A 12,306-nucleotide genomic window follows, 5' to 3' on the forward strand; every position below is an offset into this window, starting at 1 on the left:
GAAATATATGATTTCTACCTTAAAGGCTTAGCGAAGGTGTCATTGAAGGCAATTTCCAGTCACCATCTGATGACAGAATTAGTTGACAGAGAATATTTACTAATGCAACTGGAGTAGTAGTCCATAGGTCAAACTGACATATGGGACAGAGAGCACAATATACTTAGAGGAAAACATACACCCCTATGAATGTATTCATCTTAAAAATTCTATGCATATCTTAATGCATGAGAGAATAGATGATCAATACATGCGTTTTAATACTGCTATTTTAGTTTTACTTCTATTATAACTCTATTTAGAAATACTCATAACAATGACACTTTTTCATCTTTTATGTCATCATTTTTAACCCAGGAATTGTACCAAAACTTCACCTATGGGAATCTTATTTTTCCAATCCAAATATAAATTACTTATAAATTGTATTTTATTTAATACATTAATTTATGTACAATTTGACCCAAGATTTTGAATCTCCAAAAATGCAACTCTGTAGAAATGAATGAAACTCATGAATGAATTTCAGAATGAATGAACAAATGAATTTCACTGCATGGAAATGAATCCTTTTTTTTTTTTTTTCTGATTTTATAGCCAGTTCCTTAATCTCATTGAACTAAAGGTGTTTATTTATCCTTAATGATAAAATAACATTTTATCACATTTTTATTTTTAATCTTTTAATTAGAAAATTGAAACTATTAGGAAGTGATTGATAATCTACATTCAGCCACACAAAATGAAATGTGTATTCTGGCTTTCTTTAGCAAATTTATCTTTAAATGAAATGTGTATTCTGGCTTTCTTTAGCAAATTTATCTTTCATGACATCATTAATTCAGATTTTCTTTCTCTTATACAATTATTTTTATACAATTCTCTTATACAATTATCTTTTACAATTATTTTAGCACTAAATAAATGTATGTAATATCTAAAATAGATACAAAAACACAGAAAATAATATAGCATACCCTTATGTTGCCATCAGTCAAATTAAAAAAGGCTAATATTTTATCATATTTCTTTCAATGAAATAAATGTTATTTTTCATATTCTTAAAAAATTATCACTTGTGGTAAAGCCATAACAATTTCTAAACCCATTTTCTTTTATTCCCACCTGCTCACCGAGGTATAATACATATATTTTATTATGTATAATTAATATCTTATATAAAATTATGACACTGAAAATAGTTGAAATCTTATTGCAGTTTTCATTGAGACCCTACATTAACTCTTTAATCAATAACATTTCTTGGCAACTCGCGGGGATTCATGTCTGCAGTCCCAGCACTTTGGGAGGCAGAGGCAAGTGGATCACATGAGGTCAGGAGTTTGAGACCAACATGGACAACATGGTGAAACCCTGTCTCTACTAAAAATACAAAAATTAGCCAGGCATGAGGGTGCAATCGTACAGTTCAAGCTGCTTGAGAGGTTGAGGCAGGAGAATTTCCTAAGCCTGGGAGGCAAAGGTTGTAGTGAGCCGAGATTGTGCCATTGTACTCTAGCCTGGGTGACAGAGTGAGACTCTGTCTCAAAAATAAATAAATGAATAACAATTATAACAATAATATTCCTTCATTAATAATACATATAGACAGAGCTTTTTAACCCTTTTTTGCATTATAGTGCCTTTTCAATTAAATAGAATCTTATTTTCTACACTTGTAAGGATGATCTTAACAATTTATACCAAGTTTCCTTTCCAATACAAATGTTCAGTGTCTTCTTGAACAAGTACATTGTCCAGTATCAGCTTTAATAGATTTTTCTCTTCGCCCCATGGTGAATGTTTGATGAAACAACTTTTCTTCCAGCTGCTAATACCACTCTGATGAAAACTCAAACCAAATTGACAAGCTAATAGAAACAGAGAAAGATAGTGAAACTAGTAATTCCATCCTCTGAAAAAGTGACTGCTAAAAAAATATAGACTTCCTTTGGAGTTAAAGGAGAAATGATTCAAGGCCTTATTTCTTATGGGTCAGTATGTCATATATTAGTTTTTTCCCTCTTTAAGGAACGACATCCTATTTATGAATAATAACTTTTGAAACATCAGCATTCATATGATAGAAAAAAATAAAGGTAGCACAGTCGCAGAAAAGTTGTGAGTGTGTCACAAAAATTCACTGGCCTATATTCTCCCCCTTTAAAAGTCAGCTCTAGTTGAATGAACGAACATCACTCAGCCAAGTGAAAACTTTATCCCACACTACCACATGTGCTTAGGAGCTTATTCCAAAGCATAATTCCCAATTCCCAAGTATATCCTGAGCAACAGAAGATGCAAAGTCTTATCGCATTTAATAGCTGCATTTTCCCCAAATTTGTGAAAGACCAAACATTGATGATCACTCTCCTTTCTCTCTAGAGAAACATATTTCATTGCCTACTCAACTACTTATTTATCTCTATTAAGCCTAGATAAAATAATTTCCCCAAGACTACCAACATGAGAATAGTTGGAGGCCATAGTAACATCTTTAACAAGTGCTTATAATTTACATTATAACATTCCTTTCAAAGACCCTGTAGCAATTGGCATTACATGAAAAATTATTTTCAAAAATCAGTGTCCTTTTCTTCCAACATAAGATGACTTTATTGTGCTTATTTTAGGTCGCATGTGGCTATCTTGTCAGTATAAAAATGCTCCCTATTAGTTTAGAAATAAGATTGTGGCATAAATGTATCATCAGATCAGTAAAGGGTTAAAAATAAACCCAATCACATTTACTTATATAAGTACAACACAAACTAATTCAGGCTTATAAAAAAACAGCAGCAGATAGATTTAAGAAAAGTAATTGTCTGCTCAGTATTTTACTGTCTAAATTGAAGTGATCAAATCTCAAGTCTCATAGGAAGGACCAAGGTAAAGAATTACATGTGTGTATAATTAGTATGTAAAGTTCATTCAACAGCAGGAACTTACTTATTAAGGCTGAGGAGAGGGGATATAGTGAGTCAGCTGGTGAGATTGTATCAAGTACAAAGTTTATTAAGAGATTTTTTATAGAGGCATATATTATATTATAAAAGTGAACTTGGAACTATCATCTTTTTCCACTGTACTTTCATGACACTTTGAGAATTTATTTTAACACTCTTCATAACTCATCGTGGCTACTTGTCTTTTAATGCCACATTAATATCTTAACTATTTCTATGAGTAATCAAACAATTTCCAGAATAAATTAGAATTAATACACCAACTAACTCACTTAAATCATGTATCTCCCCTTGTATAATGTAATGCTTTTGTTCCCATTCTCATAATTCTTTGGAGGACCAATGATAATACAATGTATGGTGAATTTTATAACAAACAAATGCTAATTAAATTGTGCAGTAATAGGCAAAATTAGAATCCATCAATCACCTGTGTAAGTCAGGAGAATACTAAAAAGAATCAATGTTTTATAAAAGTATGTATCAACATTAAGTGTTTAATATTTAATTAAAACATTCATATGCTTACTCCATTTGCTCATCAAATATTATTGAATGCATATAATATTCTGGACACTGTTCAAGAATCTGAAAATAGTGGAAAACAAGATATAGCACATGGAATTAACTGGAAGCAGACATATCAGAAATTTATCAAGTGTTTGGGTATTTATTAATTATAGCATATACAACCCATTATGCAATTTGATATGAATGGATTATTTGCTATTAAGGCAATTTTAGAAGCAGTTGGATTAAAATTTATCTTGATAGTTGTATGCTATTAAATCCCTTTTTTTCCCCTTGGAATGGATATTATACTTTTTCACATGTAATTCATAAATCTTCCAACAATATATTCCCAGTTTTATACTCTAATCTTTTTGTCATTATGTTATTGTTATACTTTTATTTTGTTGTGTTATACGTTTTGCTTTTCATACATTTTACTAGAAAAATTAGTTTTTTTGCTTTGAACATGCCATTTTCATTTAGAAAGATTAAAAATAAAACGAAATTATTTTGTCTTTTTTATTTCTTTTTCATAATTTGTAAGAAGCAGTTTATCAAAGGCATAGGTACTAAGCATTCAATATAAATATTGCATGGGTCAGTTTCATAAGGAATATGGTAAACAGCTCACTGTATGTTGAGGTAATGGTCATCACCTGGTTTTTACTCAAAGCTAAATGGGAGCTAAGTATGTGTATTTATTTAAAGTCTTTATCAGGCTATGTAGAAACACAGACTGATTTGGTCTATCTCAGTGTCCCATCCCAAATCTCTTCCTGAATTGTAATTCCCACATGTCAACAAAGGGACCTGGTGAGATATGCTTAGATCATGGGAACAGTTTTTCTAATGCTGTTCCTGTGATAGTGAGTTCTCACAAGATCTGATGGGTTAAAAGTGGAACTTCCTCCTTCATGTGTGTGCTCTCTTCCTCTCTCCTTCCACCTTGTGAAGAAGCTGTCTGTTTCTCCTTTGTCCCCAGCTGTAATTCTAACTTTCCTGGGGCTTCTCCAGGCATGTGGAAATGTGAGTCAGTTAAATCTTTTTCCTGTTTAATTACCCAGTCTCAGATAGTTCTGTATAGTCGTGTGAAAACAGGCTAATACAGAAAATTGGTACAAGCAGGATGAGGTACTGCTGTAAATATAACATGAAAATGTGGAAGCAACTTTGAAACTGGGTAATGGGCAGAGGTAATGGGAACAGTTTGTAGAATGGTTTTGATCAAAATTCTGTGACATTAATATGGACAAATGAAATCCAGGCTGAGGTGGTCTCAGATAAAGCTGAGGAACTTTCTGGGAATTTATGCAAATGTTACTCTTGCTGTGTTTTAGCAAAGAGACTTGTGGCATTTGGCCCCTGCCTGAGAGATCTGTGGAACTTTGAACTTGAGAGAGATGATTAGAGTATCTGATAGAAAAAGATTTCTAAGCAGCAAAGCATTCAAAATGTAACCTAGTGAAATTCTGCAAGCATTCAGTCATGTGTGTTCACAAAGAGATTGTTTGAAATCAGAACATGTTTAAAAAGGAAGCAGAGCATACAGTTTTGAAAAATTTGCATTCTGACTATGTGGTAGAAATCTTAAAATGTCATTCTCTGGGGAGGAATTCCAGCCTGTTGCAGAAATATGCATTAGCAGCAAGGAGCCAAATGTTAATCACTGAAACAATGAGGAAGAAGTCTCAAGGCCATTTCAGAGATCTTCATGTAGCCCCTCCTATCACAGGCCTGGAGGCTTAGGAGGAAACTTCAGTTTGGTGTGCTGGGCCTAATGCTCCCCTGCTTTGTGCAGCCTGAGACTTGGTCCCCTGTGTCACAGCCACTACAGCTTCAGCTGTGGCTAAAAGGGACCAAGGTACAGCTTAAGCTATTGTTTCAGTGTGCAAGCACCAGACAATGGAGGCTCCCTGCAGTGTTGGGCCTGTGGGTATACAGAAGACAAGAGTTGAGGTTTGGAAACCTCTGCCTAGATTTCAGGTGGTATATGGAAACGCCTGGGTGTCCAGGCAGAAGTCTGCTGCAGGGTTGCAGCCCCAGTGGAGAACCTCTTCTAGGGCAGTGCAGAAGGAAAATGTGGTGTTGGAACCCCCACAAAAGTCCACACTGGGGCACTACCTAGTGAAGCTATGAGAAGAGGGCCACTGTCCTATAGACCCTAGAAAATTTGATCCACAAACAACTTGTACCATGTGCCTAGAAAGGCCATGAGCCCCCCATACCAGCCCTGCAGAGCCACAGGTGAGGAGCCACCCAAGGCCATCAGAGCTCACCCCTTGCATGCCCTGGATGTGAGACATGGAATAAAGGGAGATTTTTGAGCTTTAACATTTAATGACTGCCTGGCTGGGTTTTAGACTTGCATGGGGCCTGTGGCACCTTTGTTTTTGCCAAGCTCTCTCATTCGAAGTAAGAATATTTACCCAATGCCTGTACCCCTATTGTATCTTTGAGATAACTAACTTCTTTTTGATTTTTACATGTTCATAGGGAGAAAAGACTTGCCCTGACTTAGATGAAACTTCAGACTTGGACTTTTGAGTTAATACTGAATGAGTGAAGACTTTGGGGAATGATTGGAAAGGCAAGACTGATTTTACAATGTGAGAAGGACATGATAATTGGGAGAGGTCATGGTCAGAATTATCTGGTTTGCTCCTAACCAAATCTCATCTTGAATTGCAATCCCCATGTGTCATCAGAGGGAGCTGGCAGGTAATGATTGGATCATAGTGATGGTCTTCTCCACACTATTATCATGATAGTGAGCGAATTATCATGAGATCTGATGGTTTCAAAGTGGAACCTCCCCCTTCACTCCTGCTTTCTCTTCTGATGCCTTGTGAAAAAGGTGCTAGTTTCTCCTTCACCTTCTACCATGGTTGTAACTGTCCTGAGGCCTCCCCAGCCATATAAAACTGTGAGTCAATTGAACCTTTTTCCTTTATAAATTACCCAGTCTCAGGTAGTTTTTAAAATAACAGCATGAAAACAAACTAATACACAGATTTTATTTTAACAATTTCTGTTGATCTTTATTTTGTTTTGCAGATTCACATTTCTGTTGAGTATTATATTTCTTTTTTCTGTTCTTCTTTTAACATTTTTTAGTGCAGATATCTTGGTACTAAATTATCTCCTATGTATGTCTGAAAAAGTACTTTTCTCCTTTTTGTAGAATTCTTTTTCGGCAGTAATTTTGCTGCTGTTTTGCATTTTGGAGATATTAATCCATTATCTTATAATTTAAACATTACATATTTTTTTCATATAATATGTATTTTATTCCCAAGCTGCTTTTGAGATTTAGTATGCAGCAGTTTGAATTTTAAGTATAGGAGTGTGTGTGTGTGTGTGTGTGTGTGTGCATGCGCACCTTCACGCGCGCACATACTCATGCAAAGGTGTCTGTACAATGATATTTGTTTTTTTAATGTGATTAGCTTCCTGGATCCATGTTTTGATTTCATGAATTATTTCTGGAAATGTCTTAACTCTATATGCTAACATTTATTTTATACAACTCCCTCTTTTGCTTCTAGGGTTCCATTTAAAGTATGTTAAATTGTCTGAAAATTTTTGCACAGTTCTTAAAGACTCTCATTTTGTTTGTTGGTTTACAGTTTTCTTTTAACTCAAGTTTTCATCTTGGTGCTTCAGGTTGGGTCATATCGATTTATCTATCTTAACTGGTTCTTTCTTCATCTGTGCAAGTCTAGTGAACAGCCCTTTCACTAGAGGTACTTTTCATCTGTTCTATCATTCTTCTAGCATTGCTACTTTATTCTTTATATAGTTTCTATTTCTCTGCTGAAATTTCCCAGCTACTCTTACATTCTGGATACCTTTTCTGTTAGAGTCTTTAACATATTAATCATAATTATTTAAAATTTTCAGTGTGATTTTTCCAACACCTAAATCATATCTAAGGATGGACTTTTTATTTTGTATTCATAACTGGAAATGCACATGCACATTTTGCCAGAATGTTAGTGTGGAGAGGTAAACATATTTATCCAAAAATTAAATAGGATGTGGACTTTGTTTTTGCTTCAGGGAACCATCAGCTTTGGTGACAGGACACAGGTAAAGCTCTCCAGGTGATTATATTTTACAGCCAAGGTTGACCACTGCTACACTCTACAGTGCTACTTCCTGCAACTTCTGCTTCTATTCACTTTACTGTTGGGGCCCTTATCAAAATGTGCCTTACTGTGTATCATCACAGTTGCCTCCTAACATAAATGTCCTGAATTAAAAATGAAAGAAAACATTTTTCAAATAACCATTTCTTACTCTGACTATGGTTCTTTAATGTTTACCTGATGGATCAATTTTTATTATTCATTTTTCATTCATTCCAAATTAGGGAAAACTCTCCTTCATTAGTTGAATCAACAGAGTGACATTTTTGGAATGGAACATGATAAACAAATTGCCAGACACTATTCCTGATTTCCCAATACAGGCTCTAGACATTTCTACATAGGTGGCTTTTAAAACATATATTGCATCTAGTTATTTAGAGACTGAATAGCAGAAAATGGAATCCCAGGATTCACAACACTGTAAATCTTATTTATGAACAGCCCAATTATTTCCCTGGAGGTCTTCAGGATGGTGTAGAGAGTTGGATGGAAAAGGAAAAACAAAGGATATTATTTCTTACTGGAACATTGGACTAAAAGTTCAAAACAAAATTCTAGCGAGATACAAGACAACTCTTTTTTATTCTGTCCTTCTACACAAAATTGAGTGAAATCATAGCATGGTGAGGCCCACCCCTCCTTTGTCTACGTCAGTCTCTGGTTTTACCTCTAGCAGCAGCAGCCCAGACCTGAGACTATGCAGCATAGAAGCATGAACAAAAGAGCTTGTTGACCCAATACAAACTCATCATGGACAATCACTGTTTTCTCTTTCTCTGCTTTCCTACTTTTTATTATTAAAAGCACAAAGGCATCACCACTTTCTTGATACTGTACCTTTCTGAAAATTAAGGTTAATTGAAGCTGTACACCTGCTAAGATTATAACTGCCGAAAGGTCAAAGGGATCAGAAAATTCTAAATGTTGAGCAAGAATAAAGGGGATTTCAATAGGAAAATTTCAAATAAAAATCCAAGTATTAAATCATGCCTGGCCAGATGACAGTCATTCTATACCAGGGAGCCCTTCTCCCATCTGACTCAACCCCACCCATTCTAGGGAGAAAGAACCTGTCTGTAAGAGCAAATCCGTGGGTAAGATTAGATGACTTCCATTGCTGAAGGAGACCAAGCACACACGCAGAGAATCACAGAAGTATAAAACTGGTGTAGAACTTTTAACCTATCCCAGTCACCATAGCCATATTAAGAAGGTAAGTCAGCTTTACACAGAGACTATTAAGAAAGTTTCTGAATGAGCTTAGTTTGTTCTTACAGATCTTCAAGCTTCATTGTTGTATTTTGCTCTGTTAATGTTACAGAAGCAAAATACCTTTGGCAATATTACCACTTAAAATTAATAAAAGTTGTATAACCTTCTAGAAACAAAGTAACACTAATCAATATTCCCATTCAAAACTAATAAAAATATCTGGTAAAATATTTTTAAAGATATATATATATATTTTAGCTTATTGTGAGCTGGCATAAAAGGAATACTCAGAGATCAAAACAAATAAAAGTAAAAATCTTATTAGCTAAGGAAAGGGTTGTTGGAAAAAGCCAAGTATATTTTTAAACACAGCCAAATTGACTTTCTAGAAATAAATACATAAGTGCTGAATTTAAAACTTACTGGATTATTTAAACAACAAATTAAACACAACTAAACAAAGAATTAGTAAGTTGAAAGTAAACCTAAAGAAATTTTTCTAAAGATAGAGAGAAAAGGCCATAGAAAATATGACTGAGAATTAAAAGAAATGGAAATAAAAACAATAAAACTTATATATCATATTTAAATTCCAGAAGGTTAAAAGACAGAAAAGAGGCAATGTTTTAAGGAAGCATGAATGAGAATATTCAATCATTGATTGTAAAAACAACATTTTTAAAAAAGCAAACTAAAGAACAATAAAATTGTAAAGGGCTTATTTGACCAAACAACTACTCATGAATTAGGCACCTTTAAATAAGAACTGGTTGAAAAGTTTCACCAAAGAAACATGAGAGGGTTTTATAGGATACACACAGAATTAGAGCAAAGAAAACATTTGATTGGCTACAGTTACACATTTGCCTACTTTGGTCTGTCCTGTTGGAGTGTCCCTAGTTGCGTTAGTCTAAGATTGTTGGCTGCTTCTGATTAGTTGAACTTAAGTTCTGCTTTTCTTTAATACAGGCATTCAGAAAAAAAGTAACACTAGTTAAGTTTTGCTTGTGTTTGCAAATCAAACAAGATTTAGGTCACTTACGAGGCCTAGCTGGCTTTGTCGACCCAGGGATTCTTCAGGCCTGGTCTCCATTTTGATTTACTTTAACCACATAGATATTGATAATAACAAAGCTCAACAAATCTGCAGAAGGGCAGATGAAAAGTAAGCACTACCTGGAAATATCAGGATACCACTGCAGAGTACAAAGCAGACAGAGAGGATGTGAAAGGCAGCTAGAAATTGACAAGAGGTTATCTGTCAAGAAATGGTACGTATGCTAATAGCAGACGTTTCCACAAGAACCATGTAAACCAGAAAAATGGAGAAAAACATTTTCAATGTGCTAATTAAAAATACACATGGGTCTGGTATTGTATATGAAGTGAAATTACCTTTCAATTTAGAAAGAATATTTTTAGATGACTAACACTGAGTTAGTACTTATCGTAAACAGGTGTAATAAAGTGGGAGGGGACTCCCTGGACTGGGGTGACCCTAGGGTCCTTGAGGCCCTTTTGTATCTGTAAGAAATTGTAACTTCACTGTGACGTGAATGAGGAAAGGGAGATTCGTTTAGGTGGGGAGAAAAGCTGATGAGCTGCATTGCGGTCCTCTGGTTAAAACGTAAGATGATGCTAAGAACCGGGTACACTCTCTATTGGAGAAGGCAGTTGGGGAAAACAAACAAAACTAACTTTGAGAGGCAATTGGACCCCCAGTAAATGTGAGAGCTGAAAAAGGCTGCACAGAGCAGTGTCTGCCTCACTAGAAAATTTAGATAAATGCATCCACCGCTAGCAGGTTTATCAAGAGTAGAGAGCTTAGACATCAACCCTCCCAGAGTCCCCAAACCCAAACCCAATGACAGTTGTTTTAGATGTCAGAAGCAGCCATAGCAAAAAGAAACGGGTTTTTAAACCAGATTGTGACTGAAATAATCATCTTACATTGAATACACCTGCATTCACCTTGATTACTTTGTACACCATCATCTGTGGTTCAGAAATTTGTCTTTAGCTGTAAAGTTAAATTAATGCATTCAGTTTGTGACTTGAAATTTCACATTGTCATACTTTATGAGGTGAAGGAAAATCGCATTATAGCATATAAATGAAAGAATGAACTTTAGTGATGGGATCAAAAGGACAAGTTAAAGAAACTATCAGATTGAAGGAAACTAGATAGGGCTTTCACTTATCAATGTAGGCATTATCAAAGTATAGCACAATGCTTTGCACACTGCAGGGAATCAATAAACATGAATGAAACAGTTGAATCTCACAGTTGCAGGGATATATATATATATATATATATATATAGTAAAAGAAAAAAGATGTTCATTGATATCAAAATTTATAGAAATTCTAACTTAAAAAAATGTATTAAGGAATCTAGAATAATATCTGGCCATTTTTTATTAGCTCTGAATTGCTATTTTGTACAAGCAGTATTCCCCAAAAGGTAAAAGAATAGGGAACAAAAAGAGCCAGATCCAATTTTAAGTGGAACACATGATACTTCTTTATTTCAAAACTGTTCATGATAAAGTATGAAATGAGACTCTGATTCTAATTATGGAGTTATTATGATTTAGAATTGGCTGTTCTTTTGTCGCAATTAAAGAGCATGTTAAACAAGTACATAATTTTCATTCTATCATTAAACTTGAACATAATTTAATTTAATAATGATTCAGTATACCACTCAATATGCCAAAATCCCCATTAAAACATTTGACAGTAAATGTTCAAAAATTCACATATTTATCTCCAAAATGTTAGCCAAGTAAATACAACAAAACAACATGTTTTGTTACTTAAACCTCTAAATACTAATATGCAAAACATAAATGTTTTTTAAAGCAATTGGGAATCAACAAATGAAAAGTATATGTATATAATTTCTAGTTATTCTAGGAATTATTTCCCCAAATTGAGCCTCATTCTATGATACTCAAATATTTAAAATCACTTAGTCTGTGTGTTTTTCAGGCAAACTTGTTCATCCTTTTCTAAAAACACCTAAGCTATGTCTATGCAAAAATAATGAGGAAAATATTTAAGAATGACATTTTTCTGTTTTTTTGTTTACTCTGAGTATACAACTTTCAAAGAAGCAGTGGTAGTCTTAGGTAAAAAAATCCTTAAAAAAAAAAAAACTATCGCAACATCAGCAGTCCTGAGGTTCCTGATGTATTTGTAACTACGATACCTTCTTATTAGTATAGGAAAATGCAGCCAATATGCGTTAGTTAATTCTCTGAAGGGCCAAGTCATAGCAACAACAAGGTCTGAGGAGGGGAGGAAGAGCTATTCTGTTGCTGAATCCATGGTGCACGCATTTGAAAAATGCTGCATTGATTATGCAGTCAGATACCTACTTGATCATGACTGGTAACATCAAGTATATTTTTTAACAAAAACTTTTCACCCGTCATTATTTCTTTAAAGCATGCTAAGTC

This window comes from Callithrix jacchus, chromosome 13 (assembly GCF_049354715.1).
Source record: "Callithrix jacchus isolate 240 chromosome 13, calJac240_pri, whole genome shotgun sequence".
In the NCBI taxonomy this organism is placed as follows: Eukaryota; Metazoa; Chordata; class Mammalia; order Primates; family Cebidae; genus Callithrix; species Callithrix jacchus.